The 12,558-nt window shown below is 42.6% G+C and overlaps 1 protein-coding gene across 9 annotated transcripts in view; it reads right to left on the bottom strand.

Moving 5' to 3' along the window:
* ZNF536 (zinc finger protein 536) overlaps nt 1-12,558 on the bottom strand; it is a 773,116-nt gene that overhangs the window by 506,624 nt on the left and 253,934 nt on the right. For 7 of the 9 annotated variants that reach the window (XM_067471133.1, XM_060788164.2, XM_060788167.2 and 4 more), the window contains one exon: nt 9,986-10,102. The gene's annotated coding sequence lies outside the window, so the exon portion shown is untranslated. Of the gene's footprint in view, nt 1-9,985; nt 10,103-10,479; nt 10,596-10,676; nt 10,750-12,558 lie in introns of those variants that run through there. The other 2 variants (XM_060788168.2, XM_060788169.2) reach the window with 2 other exon arrangements.

The raw sequence follows: 12,558 nt of genomic DNA, 5'->3' as shown, positions 1-12,558 counted from the left end.
AAAGTTCTTTATTATTGCTTAGGTCTTCAATAAATCAAACAAATACTTCTCAGATCTTCAACAGGTCAAACAAATACTTCAAAGGTTTGAATCAACTGGTGGCTTTCTTAATCTTGTCCACAAGGGACAGGCAACTGGCTTCGTGAACTGTTTCTTTTCTTTAAGAGGAAACCCTTTTTAATCCCTCCTTGGGCAATCTACTTTCTAAACTTTGCTGGTGTGGGCTCTACTCCCGGCTCCAAATTGCTTCTTGGGTCCCGAGCAGACCTACCAGTCAAAGCTTTGTAGATTCTCCAGCTGGAGTCCTTTGGAACTGTTTCCCTCCGGAATTTCATAAGAAACAAAGCTTCTCTAGAGGTGAAGCTGATTCACGTCCTGTAGCTAAGCTTTCAACTGTAAGACTGAGCTAAATGGCTCCCTTTCCTTCCTAAACCCTGGGGAAAGGGGCGGAACTAAAAAACCCAACGATGACAGGCAGGTGGCTGCAAACCAAGGGAAGCCACCTAATGGCAAAATGCATGGAACTTTGGAATACATGCAAACACTCAAAGAAAGAAAAGGAAGTTGGAGCTCCTGGTACAGCACACATAGGATCCCAGTTCCACCTTCATCCTCCTTCCCAGATGCTGTTAGTAGTGCAGTGAGGACTTCCCAGAGAAAACCCATGTATTGTGGTTTGAATGTTGGACTTTTGGAGACAAGGGTTCAAATGCCTGCTCAGCCATGGAAACCCACAGAGCAACCTTGGGCAAGTCACGCTTGGGCAAATAACCCAAATAAAGTGAGCATTGTTGTTGTTCATTCGTTCAGTTGTCTCCGACTCTTCGTGACCTCATGGACCAGCCCATGCCAGAGCTCCCTGTCGGCCGTCACCACCTCCAGCTCCTTCAAGGTCAATCCAGTCATTTCAAGGATGCCATCCATCCACCTTGCCCTTGGTTGGCCCCTTTTCCTTTTGCCTTCCACTTTCCCCAGCATCATTATCTTCTCTAGGCTTTCCTGTCTCCTCATGATGTGGCCAAAGGACTTCCACTTTGTCTCTAGTATCCTTCCCTCCAATGAGCAATCAGGCTTTATTTCCTGGAGAATGAACGGATTGGATCTTCTCGCAGTCCAAGGCACTCTCAGAACTTTCCTCCAACACCACAGCTCAAAAGCATCTCTCTTCCTTCGCTCAGCCTTCCCGAAGGTCCAGCTCTCACATCCGTAGGTGACTACAGGGAATACCATGGCTTTGAGTAGGCAATGGATCTTGGTGGCCAGTTTGATGTCTCTACTCTTTACTATTTTATCGAGACTGGACATTGCTCTCTTCCCAAGAAGGAAGCGTCTTCTGGTTTCCTGGCCACAGTCTGCATCTGCAGTAATCTTTGCGCCTAGAAATACAAACCCTGTCACGGCCTCCACATTTTCTCCCTCTATTTTCCAGTTGTCAACCATTCTTGTTGACATAATCTTGGTTTTTTTGACGTTTAGCTGCAACCCGGCTTTTGCGCTTTCTCCTTTCACCTTGGTTAGAAGGCTCCTCAGCTCCTCCTCGCTTTCGGCCATCAGAGTGGTGTCATCTGCATATCTGAGGTTGTTAATGTTTCTTCCAGCAATTTTCACCCCAGCTTTGCATTCATCCAGCCCCGCACATCGCATGATGTGTTCTGCATACAAGTTAAAAAGGTTGGGTGAGAGGATGCAGCCTTGCCGGACGCCTTTCCCAATCTTGAACCAGTCTGTTGTTCCGTGGTCAGTTCTGTCTGTTGCTACTTGGTCCTTATACAGATTCCTCAGGAGAGAGACTATGCGGATCTTTGTGAGCATTAGATTCAAGTCAATAGGGGTATTCGTTTTCAGGTGTTATGAGATCCAAAGCTGTAAAGTTAAGTCATACTGTACAAACCAGACTAGAAGTATCACATGTGTCTTACATTTTTCTTATATACCTTATGGTCCACCATGGTGACGACAGTCATTTGCAATTCTTGCATGGAATACAGATCTCATCCCTGCCACGGAATTGCTACCATGAATGTAACCGCTCTATTTCAGGAGCCTCAGAACTCCCCTGTCTGCGTTTTGCTTCCCCAGAGGGTGACTGCGCTGAACGTCAATTCCCTCGCCTGGCACATAATAATCTCTAAACCTTACAGGCAAGAGCAACGATTTCCCAGTCCAAGCAGATTGGCAGTGGAGATCACTTCTTTGACATAACGTGGAAGCTAAACACTTACCTTATTAAAGGACTGCCCTCCCAAACACAGCGCAGTCAAGTAAACGGTTGCCACCGTAATTGTTGAGCAAAGCCCACTGCTGATAATATTATGAATTGCCGCTAATGTCTGGTTAGTAAATTAATACAGGAGTATCATTTAGTGTTAATTCCAATAAGTTCCCTGAAGTTAAGCATATGAAGAGGGATTAGTTTCCTTCTAAACGGAATGGTGCCTAACAAGGGTGACTGAATTGCACACAGTGGTGCCGAACCCAAAGTCAATCAAAGGATAGCGAAGGAGCCTTTTGCAACTTGCGTTGCGCGCAGGGGCGGATCAACCATTACGCAAACTAAGCATTTGCAGTAGAGTTGATTTTGCCCAGGGGTGCTCTTGAGGCGCTCTTGGGGGAAAATAGACCTTGACATATGCGAGTTGCAGTTACTGGGATGTATAGTTCACCTACAATCAAAGAGCATTCTGAACTCCACCAATGATGGAATTGAACCAAATATGGCAGGGAAAATAGACCTTGACATATGCGAGTTGTAGTTACTGGGATGTATAGTTCACCTACAATCAAAGAGCATTCTGAACTCCACCAATGATGGAATTGAACCAAATATGGCAGGGAAAATAGACCTTGACATATGCGAGTTGTAGTTACTGGGATGTATAGTTCACCTACAATCAAAGGGCATTCTGAACTCCACCAATGATGGAATTGAACCAAATATGGCAGGGAAAATAGACCTTGACATATGCGAGTTGTAGTTACTGGGATGTATAGTTCACCTACAATCAAAGGGCATTCTGAACTCCACCAATGATGGAATTGAACCAAATATGGCACACAGAACTCCCATGACGAACAGAAAATATATATCAGTGATTGGTTGGGGGGGGGGGGGATACTGTTTGCTTACTGTTGAAAATTACCTAGGGCTGCCTCTGGTTGCGCATCTATTGGAAAACTTGTTTGCTAACCAGGAACTTGGCTGAACAGACTTATGGGCTTCGGAGTGATGGCATGTAACGAATGAGTGTAGAATGAGGCACTTTTCCTCCAGATCCCTTCTCTTTGTTTTGCTTATAAGAATCATAGAATCATAGAGTTGGAAAAGTCCATGTGGGTCATCCAGTCCAACCCCATTCAGCCCCTACTTAAAAGCCTCCAAAGAAAGAACCTCCAGCACACTCTGTGGCAGAGAGTTCCACTGCTGAACAGCTCTCACAATCAGGAAGTTAGAATCATAGAATCAGAATCATAGAATCCAAGCGTTGGAAGAGACCTCATGGGCCATCCAGTCCAACCTCATTCTGCCAAGAAGCAGGAAAGTTGCATTCAAAGCAGTCTCGACAGATGGCCATCCAGCCTCTGTTTAAAAGCCTCCAAAGAAGGAGCCTCCACCACACTCCAGAGCAGAGAGTTCCAATGCTGAACAGCTCTCACAGTCAGGAAGTTAGAATAATAGAATCAGAATCATAGAATCCAAGCGTTGGAAGAGACCTCGTGGGCCATCCAGTCCAACCCCATTCTGCCAAGAAGCAGGAATATTACATTCAAAGCACCCCCGACAGATGGCCATCCAGCCTGTTTAAAGCCTCCAAAGAAGGAGCCTCTACCACACTCCAGAGCAGAGAGTTCCAGTGCTGAACAGCTCCCCCAGTCAGGAAGTTAGAATTATAGAATCAGAATCATAGAGTTGGAAGAGACCTCGTGGGTCATCCAGTCCAACCCCATTCTGCCAAGAAGCAGGAAATTGTTATTCAAAGCACCCCTGACAGATGGCCATCCAGCCTGTTTCAAAGCCTCCAAAGAAGGAGCCTCCACCACATTCCAGAGCAGAGAGTTCCACAGCTGAACAGCTCTCCCAGTCAGGAATTTCTTCCTAATGTTCAGATGGAATCTGCTTTCTTGTAGTTTGAGGCCATTGTTCCATTGCGTCCTCGTCTCCAGGGAAGCAGAAAACAAGCTTGCTCCCCCCTCCCTACGACATATTTCCCTCACATATTTATCCATGGCTATCATGTCTCCTCTCATCATTCTCTTCATCAGGCTAAACACGCCTAGCTCTTTAAGCCACTCCTCATAGGGCTTGTTCTCCAGACCCTTGATCATTGAGTCGCCCTCCTCTGGCCACATTCCAGCCTGTCAATATCTCCCTTCAGTTGTGGTGCCCAGAATTGGACACTGTCATCCTAATGTTTATTAATAACACCTTAATAAATTAGTAATAAACCGTAATTGATAGCAGCTTTTATCAACGTGCCTAGATTGTCATCTGAGGGTTTCTCCACAGCAAAGATTTAAATGTTTCATTTTATTTTTAACTTTCCCTTTTCTCTATTTCAGTAATGTCAGGCAAAGAGGTATGGCTTTAACTATGTGAACGAATGATGGTGTAGAATAATTTATGACCTAGGCTCAGGCTTTCAGAAAAGCTATTTTCAAATCTTCACTTTGATTTGGTTGTATAAAAAAAAAACCCTGTTCAAAATAACAGCAGAGTCTCTCGAAAGCAAAAAATCAGCTCAAGGAGAGCTAGACATGCTCCACACCCCACATTCAAATGATCATCGAAGAACGTCCACATTTGCAGGCTGAATGAATTAACTCATTTTGCATTATGTTGGCAGTGGGATCTGAGCTTTCCTGGAATCCAGGTCCTTTAAAATCTATGTGTACATGAGGAAGATCATGTCTGCTCCCTTGGTAGCCACCTCTCCACAAAAGTCAACATTGACACTGAAATGCAACACCGTCTGAGCTCTGCGAGTGCAGCATTTTTCCGAATGAAGCAGAGAGTGTTTGAGGACCAGGACATCTGTAGGGAGACCAAGGGGCTTGTTAATAAAGCTATTGTCCTCCCAACCCTGCTATACGCCTGCGAGACGTGGACTGTCTACAGATGTCAACATTGACACTGAAATACAACATCAACTGAGCTCTGCAAGTGCAGCAGTCTTCTGAATGAAGCACAGAGTCTTTGAGGACTGGGACATCCGTAGGGATACCAAGATGCTTGATTATAAAGCTATTGTCCTCCCAACCCTGCTATACGCTTGCGAGACATGGATTGTCTACAGATGTCAACACTGACATTGAAATATAACATCAACTGAGCTCTGCGAGTGCAGTATTTTTCCAAATGAAGCAGAGAGTGTTTGAGGACTGGGACATCCGTAGGGAGACCAAGGTGCTTGTTTATAAAGCTATTTGTCCTCCCAACCCTGCTCTACGCCTGCAAGACGTGGACTGTCTACAGACGTCACATGCAACTCCTGGAATGATTCCATCAGCTCTGACTCTGGAAAATCCTGCAAATCTCTTGGGAAGACAAGCGGACAAATGACAGTGTGCTGGAAGAAGCAAAGACCACCAGCACTGAAGCGATGGTCCTCTGCCATCAACTCCACTGGACTGGACACGTTATCCGGATGCCTGACCACCGTCTCCCAAAGCAGTTGCTGTACTTCGAACTCGAGAACAGAAAACAGAATGTTGGTGGGCAGGAAAAGAGAATTAAAGATGGACTCAACCTTAAAAACTCTGGCATAGACACTGAGAACTAGGAAGCCCTGGCCCTTGAGTGCTCCAGCTGGAGGTCAGCTGTGACCAGCAGTGCTGTAGAATTTGAAGAGGCACGAATGGAGGGCTAAAGAGAGAAACTTGCCAAGAGAAATACGCATCAAGTCAACCACAACTAGGACCACCTTCCACCTGGAAACCAATGCCCCCACTGCGGGAGAAGATGCAGGTCAAGAATAGGGCTCCACAGTCACCTACAGACCCACCGCCAGGACACCGATCTTGGAAGACAATCCTACTTGGACAACGAGGGATTGCCCAAGTAAGTAAGTACATGAAGAAGAGATGGGGAACACAGGCAAGTAGGAGAAGTCAACACAAAAGGCTAGAAGGCCACTGTAGGAACCACCACAAGCCAATCCAAGACCCACAGTGTTTTCTAAGCCCTTCTCATTGAATTAAAACCAGATCCTGTATCAGTAAGGACTAGAAGACCTATGGCCTACATTAAGGCATTGGGTCTCAAGAGTATTAAATGGAGCACAACATATAAAAACCCCAGTCTACCCGCCAGAAAGCAGATATACAGCTGTATACAATGCATGGGACATTTTACAAAGAGACAAATGGTCGGAGTGCGCTCAGGAAAAAATGGGTTCATGTTTTGCTATTATCAGATCAACGGTTAATTCTTGGCATCAGTTTCTCAGAGGCAAGATAGAAATAACATGGCTCCATCACATAGGGTTACTGAACTGTCTGCATACAAAGCATATTGCGTAAGCAAGTAAAAAAATAGTTGCCTTGGGTCCCATAGTAGGAGTAAAGTAGGATATAAATGGAATAGTCTAATGAGAAAGAAAAGAAATAGTTTCTGCAAGTTTGCAAAAACTTGTCCTGGAATTCTACATGTTGCAGAATAAAAAGTCTTTATTCTAGAACAGCTCCAATAACCACTGACAGATCCTTGGGACACAAGAAGACAATGGATTCCCACCAATACAGTGTGGTCTACTCCAAGAGATCCTTGGGACACTAAGGCCCCTTCTACGCTGTCATATAATTGAGATCATCAAAGCAGATAATCCACATTAATGCCATGTTCAGAAGTTGATTTTGTTCCCTGCATTTTTCTCCTCTTCTGACTTCCGTTCCCTCCCAACCGTTTGCTAGATCTTTCTTGTCTTTGAGGGGTGCCTGTTTGTCTGCCCTGTGTAGGCTTCCACACCATTGCCCCTTCTACACTGTCATATAATTGAGATTATCAAAGCAGATAATCCACATTATCTGCTTTGAACCAGATAATATGAGTCTACACTATCATATAATCCAGTTCAAAGGAGATAATCTGGATTTTATACACAGTGTAGATGGGGTCTACATTTCTCCCCTGTGAACTGAAAACCTGTATGGATACCAAACATAGATGCTCAGGATAGACTATCAACAAGAAAGGATTTGAAAAAATAGTTGTTGCTGCTGTTCATTCGTTCAGTCGTCTCCGACTCTTCGTGACCTCATGGACCAGCCTACGCCAGAGCTCCCTGTCGGCCGTTACCACCCCCAGCTCCCTCAAGGTCAGTCCAGTCACTTCAAGGATGCCATCCATCCATCTTGCCCTTGGTCGGCCCCTCTTCCTTTTGCCTTCCATTTTCCCCAGCATAATTGTCTTCTCTAGGCTTTCCTGTCTCCTCATGATGTGGCCAAAGTACTTCAACTTTGTCTCTAGTATCTTTCCCTCCAGTGAGCAGTCGGGCTTTATTTCCTGGAGGATGGACTGGTTGGATCTTCTCGCAGTCCAAGGCACTCTCAGCACTTTCCTCCAACACCACAGCTCAAAAGCATCGATCTTCCTTCGCTCAGCCTTCCCTAAGGTCCAGCTCTCACATCCGTAGGTTACTACAGGGAATACCATGGCTTTGACTAGGCGGATCTTTGTTGCCAGTCTGATGTCTCTACTCTTCACTATTTTATCGAGACTGGACATTGCTCTCCTCCCAAGAAGTAAGCGTCTTCTGATTTCCTGGCTACAGTCTGCATCTGCAGTAATCTTTGCACCTAGAAATACAAAGTCTGTCATGGCCTCCACGGTTTCAGTTGTTGCTAGTTTGCAGAAACTTTTCTTGAAACTTTACATGTTACAAAATAAAAAAGTATTTAGTCTAGAACAGCTCCAATAACCATTGAGCTGCACTAAGTTCTCCCGTGTGAACTGGAAACCTGTATGGATACCAAACATAGATGCTCAGGATAGACTATCAACAAGAAAGGATTTAAAAATAGTTTCTGCAAACTAGCAGAAACTTTTCTTGAAACTTTACATGCTGCAAAATACAAAGTCTTTATTCTAGAAGAGCTCCAACAACCATGGAGAGATCCTTGGTGCACTAAGTTCTCCCCTGTGAACTGGAAACCTGGATGGATACCAAACATAGATGCTCAGGAAAGACTATCAACAGGAAAGGATTTTAAAAATAGTTTCTGCAAACTTGCAGAAACTTTTCTTAAAACTTTACATGTTACAGAATAAAAAAAGTATTTAGTCTAGAACAGCTCCAATAACCATTGAGATGCACTAAGTTCTCCCTTGTGAACTGGAAACCTGGATGGACACCGAACATAGATGCTCAGGATAGACTATCAACAAGAAAGGGTTTAAAAATAGTTTCTGCGAACTTGCAGAAAACTTTCTTGAAACTTTACATGTTACAGAATAAAAAGTCTTTATTCTAGAACAGCTCCAATAACCACTGAGATGCACTAAGTTTTCCCCTGTGAACTGGAAACCTGTATGGATACCAAACATAGATGCTCAGGATAGACTATTGACAAAAAGGATTAAATGAATAGTTTCTGTAAATGTGCAGAAACTTTTCTTGAAACTTTACATGTTACAGAATAAAAAGTCTTTATTCTAGAGCAGCTCCAATAACCATTGAGTTACACTAAGTTCTCCCTTGTGAACTGGAAACCTAGATGGATACCAAACATAGATGCTCAGGATAGACGACTGACAAAAAAGGATTAAATGAATAGTTTCTGTAAATGTTCAGAAACGTTTCTTGCAACTTTACATGTTACAAAATAAAAAAAAGTCTTTATTCTAGAAGAGTTCCAATAACCATTGGGTTGCACTAAGTTTTCCCCTGTGAACTGGAAACCAAACATAGATGCTCAGGATAGACTATTGACAAAAAAAGGATTAGATGAATAGTTTCTGCAAACTTGATGCTCAGGATAGACTATAAACAAGAAAGGATTTTAAAAAAAATAGTTGTTGCTAGTTTGCAGAAATGTTTCTTGAAACTTTACATGTTACAAAATAAAAAAAGTCTTTATTCTAGAAGAGTTCCAATAACCATTGAGATGCACTAGGTTCTCCCCTGTGAACTGGAAACCAGGATGGATACCAAAGACAGATGCTCAGGATAGACTATTAACAAGAAAGGATTTGAAAAATAGTTGTTGCTAGTTTGCAGAAACCTTTCTTGAAACTTTACATGTTACAAAATTAAAAAAAAAGTATTTATTCTAGAAGAGTTCCAATAACTATTGAGCTGCACTAAGATCTCCCTTGTGAACTGGGAACCTGGATGGATACCAAATATAGATGCTCAGGATAGACTATCAACAAGAAAGGATTTGAAAAATAGTTGTTGCTAGTTTGCAGAAACTTTTCTTGAAACTTTACATGTTACAGAATAAAAAAGTATTTTTAAAGGATTAAATGAATAGTTTCTGTAAATGTGCAGAAACTTTTCTTGCAACTTTACATGTTACAAAATAAAAAAAAAATCTTTATTCTAGAAGAGTTCCAATAACCATTGAGATGCACTAAGTTCTCCCCTGTGACCTGGAAACCAGGATGGATACCAAACATAGATGCTCAGGATAGATTCTACTTGGCATCGTACTTTAAAAAGTAATGTTGCCTTTGTTTTCGAAAGGAAGAAATGCCCATATTTCTGTCAAGAGGGACATTCAAGAGCCCCATTTGATCTTTTCCCCATATGTCTTGGAATAAGTGGGAAACACATTGCACCGATTCTTCTTCTTCCAACCTGCTGCTCTAGTTCTCTCCCAAATAAATGCAGAACTTCCTACTCTTTTCACAGTTCAGGCTGGTGGATAGGCATTCCGGCTGATGGGGACCGTGAAAGCATCATTGTTAAGCGCAACATCGAGGGCTCGGCACGGAGGAGGAGGAGGAGGAGGAGGGGAAGGCGGGAGAAAAGACGCAAGCAGATCTTACCTTAGCAGCTTAACTGCATACTTGTTTTAAGGACTGTCAGTCTGGTTAGAAATCACTCAGTGAAAGGATGCAGCTGAGCTTGGCACTGACAGATTGCCAAAGGGGCGTCCCACTTCCCTATCACAAAAGAGAAAGAAAGAAAGAGATGATGTAAAGTGAAATGCAACAAATTCACCCAAATCGCAGCAATAGGCAGAGGTCAAGGAAATTCAACGGGAAAGGTTAAAGATGAAATCAAATCCGGCGTTATGAGAATGGAAATCTATCCCGAAGCAAGGCCGGCGGTGACGTGTCGTAGACAAGAAGCTAAATACTGCATAGCGCTGGGATCTTTCATTTTCATCAGATCAATAAAAGCTTATATTTATCAGGATTCCAAGCAGCTGCCACTTCTGACAACCTCCACTTTATTTCCCTCCCTCCTTGTGCTAGATCAGGGCAAAGAGGAGCCGGGGAAAGGAGAGAGAAAAAGCCGCTTTTAATGCTATTTACACCTGAAGTCACAATTCCATTAAGAGGGCCTGTTTTGTTAAAGAAACAGGGATTGATATTATTATATTGGCAGGAGCTGGAAACTCTCTTTGTTCTTCCCTCCGCGTTCTCTCCCCGCAAACCCTTTTCGCAATCCCGACCCAGCAAGAAGATTTTCTGACATTAAGTGCACTTTTTTTTTTGTGGTGTTCAAACTTACCATTTACAAAGAGAGGAAAGGCTTGCTGCTAAAACAGTTACTACTCTAATCATCTGTACAACAATATTTGCTATCAGGCATTCTAAATAGATTATCACCAGTCCATCTGTGTCATTATTGATTTATAAGGCTTTAAGCGGCTTTAAAATGGAAGCTTTCCCACTAAGGGGTTCCTTGTATAAATCAGAGCCGTACTCAAATATAGCAGCCATCACTCAAAGAAGAAGAAAAAAAACTCCAAGATAGAGATAGAGACGATATTTAGGGAGAAAATGATAAATTGCTCGTAATATCCCGATCCAAACTGATATGCAAATCTTATGTTTTAAATATATGACTTAAAAAAAAAAAAGAGAGGCGTCATTAACATATGAATGCTATATGCAAATGATAGTGACAGAGCAGATGTTGGTGCATGTAATTGACCTATATTGAGAATTGCATCAGAACCCTTAACTCTATTAATTCACTACCCGGTAACTAGATATTGTCCAAAAAGGGAAAAAAAGTACATTCTTTGAAACCAGACACTGGAAGTAAATCTGACAGGGTTCCAAGGATGCAGGAACAAGGTCACTGTCACCCGTATTTTGCTGTCATCTGCATTCTGCTCCTTATGGGTGACATCATCAAGTGCCTGTGTAAATCGATCACTTAATAGCATTTAGAAAATACTGCAATACGGAACAGGTTCGGAGACGGTGGGTGAGCGGGGGGGATGGTAAAGCCCCAGTTTTATTCTTTTTCTTGGCAGAAATGTCATACCTCTTAAACTGAGGATTTTTTTATATATTTTTGCATGAGTGCACTGTGAAACACACAGATGCCATTTTATTCCCTGTCTTTATTTCTGCCCCCCCCGTCCACCCCGCAACCCCCCCCCCCCCCCCCATCTTCTTCACAGAATGACATCAAATTGTATTAAATAGCCTTTTGTCCACAGGGCACAGACCACCCTGTATATGATAATGCATTAATGCCCCCACGTTCTAACCACTGAGCTGAAACATTTCTGAGACTTGGAGGAGAGAAAGTATGAAGCCCCATTGTGTGTATTGCCTGCTAACAACTGTGACACATACTAATAGAAACATACCTAATAAATTACTGCTTTCAGGTCTACCAAGCTGACATTTCTCTGCAAGGGACAATTTTATATTTGTGGCACAGAACAAAATTGCTTCATATGAAGCTACTGTGGATTAGCATAAAAATTAACACTTAAATTTCAGCTTATTTTCCTACCCTCTCCTCCTGCCACAACAATCAATTCCTCTTATAAATCTGATTAGATTTTATGATGCTTATTATTCAAAGCATGTCTCGACACAGCATTCACAGGCTTGAAGACTATTTGTTTAAATAGGGAAAAAAAGCAGCAGATAAATCTATAGGTATTTTTTTATTACCCCATTCCCAGCCAGTTTCTTTCTCATATTGTAGCATCGGTAATTGATTGCACACATTAATTAACATGTAAGGTAGAAATTCTGCATTATGCATGATTTATTTTCCTATCTAGTTAGTAGCATTGTCTGCTGACCTTGTGCTTCGAGGACATTGGACTCGATTCGGGTCCACACATAAATGCCAATGTGCATTCCCCCGAAAGTTATTAATGTCAGATATGAAATGAGATTTCTGATTTCACCTGCTTACCAAACCACAAAAGCTGTTTGGAACGAGGCAGGCTTAAAAATACAGAAATCCGAGAATGATCAATGGCTGTATCTGATAGCACGCAACGGTGTTCATTAGATGTAATTTAGCAGGAGAGAATGGCAATACTCTTAGAACAAGTCCGGGTCAAAAATGGCTGTTAATTAAACAAGTCATGAAAAATGGGCATTGTGCGTAAAATGTCCACCAGACATCCCACTTT

The sequence above is a fragment of the Anolis sagrei genome, chromosome 8 (genome assembly GCF_037176765.1).
Source record: "Anolis sagrei isolate rAnoSag1 chromosome 8, rAnoSag1.mat, whole genome shotgun sequence".
NCBI classification, from domain to species: Eukaryota; Metazoa; Chordata; class Lepidosauria; order Squamata; family Dactyloidae; genus Anolis; species Anolis sagrei.
This window is presented reverse-complemented; position numbering and strand designations above follow the sequence as displayed.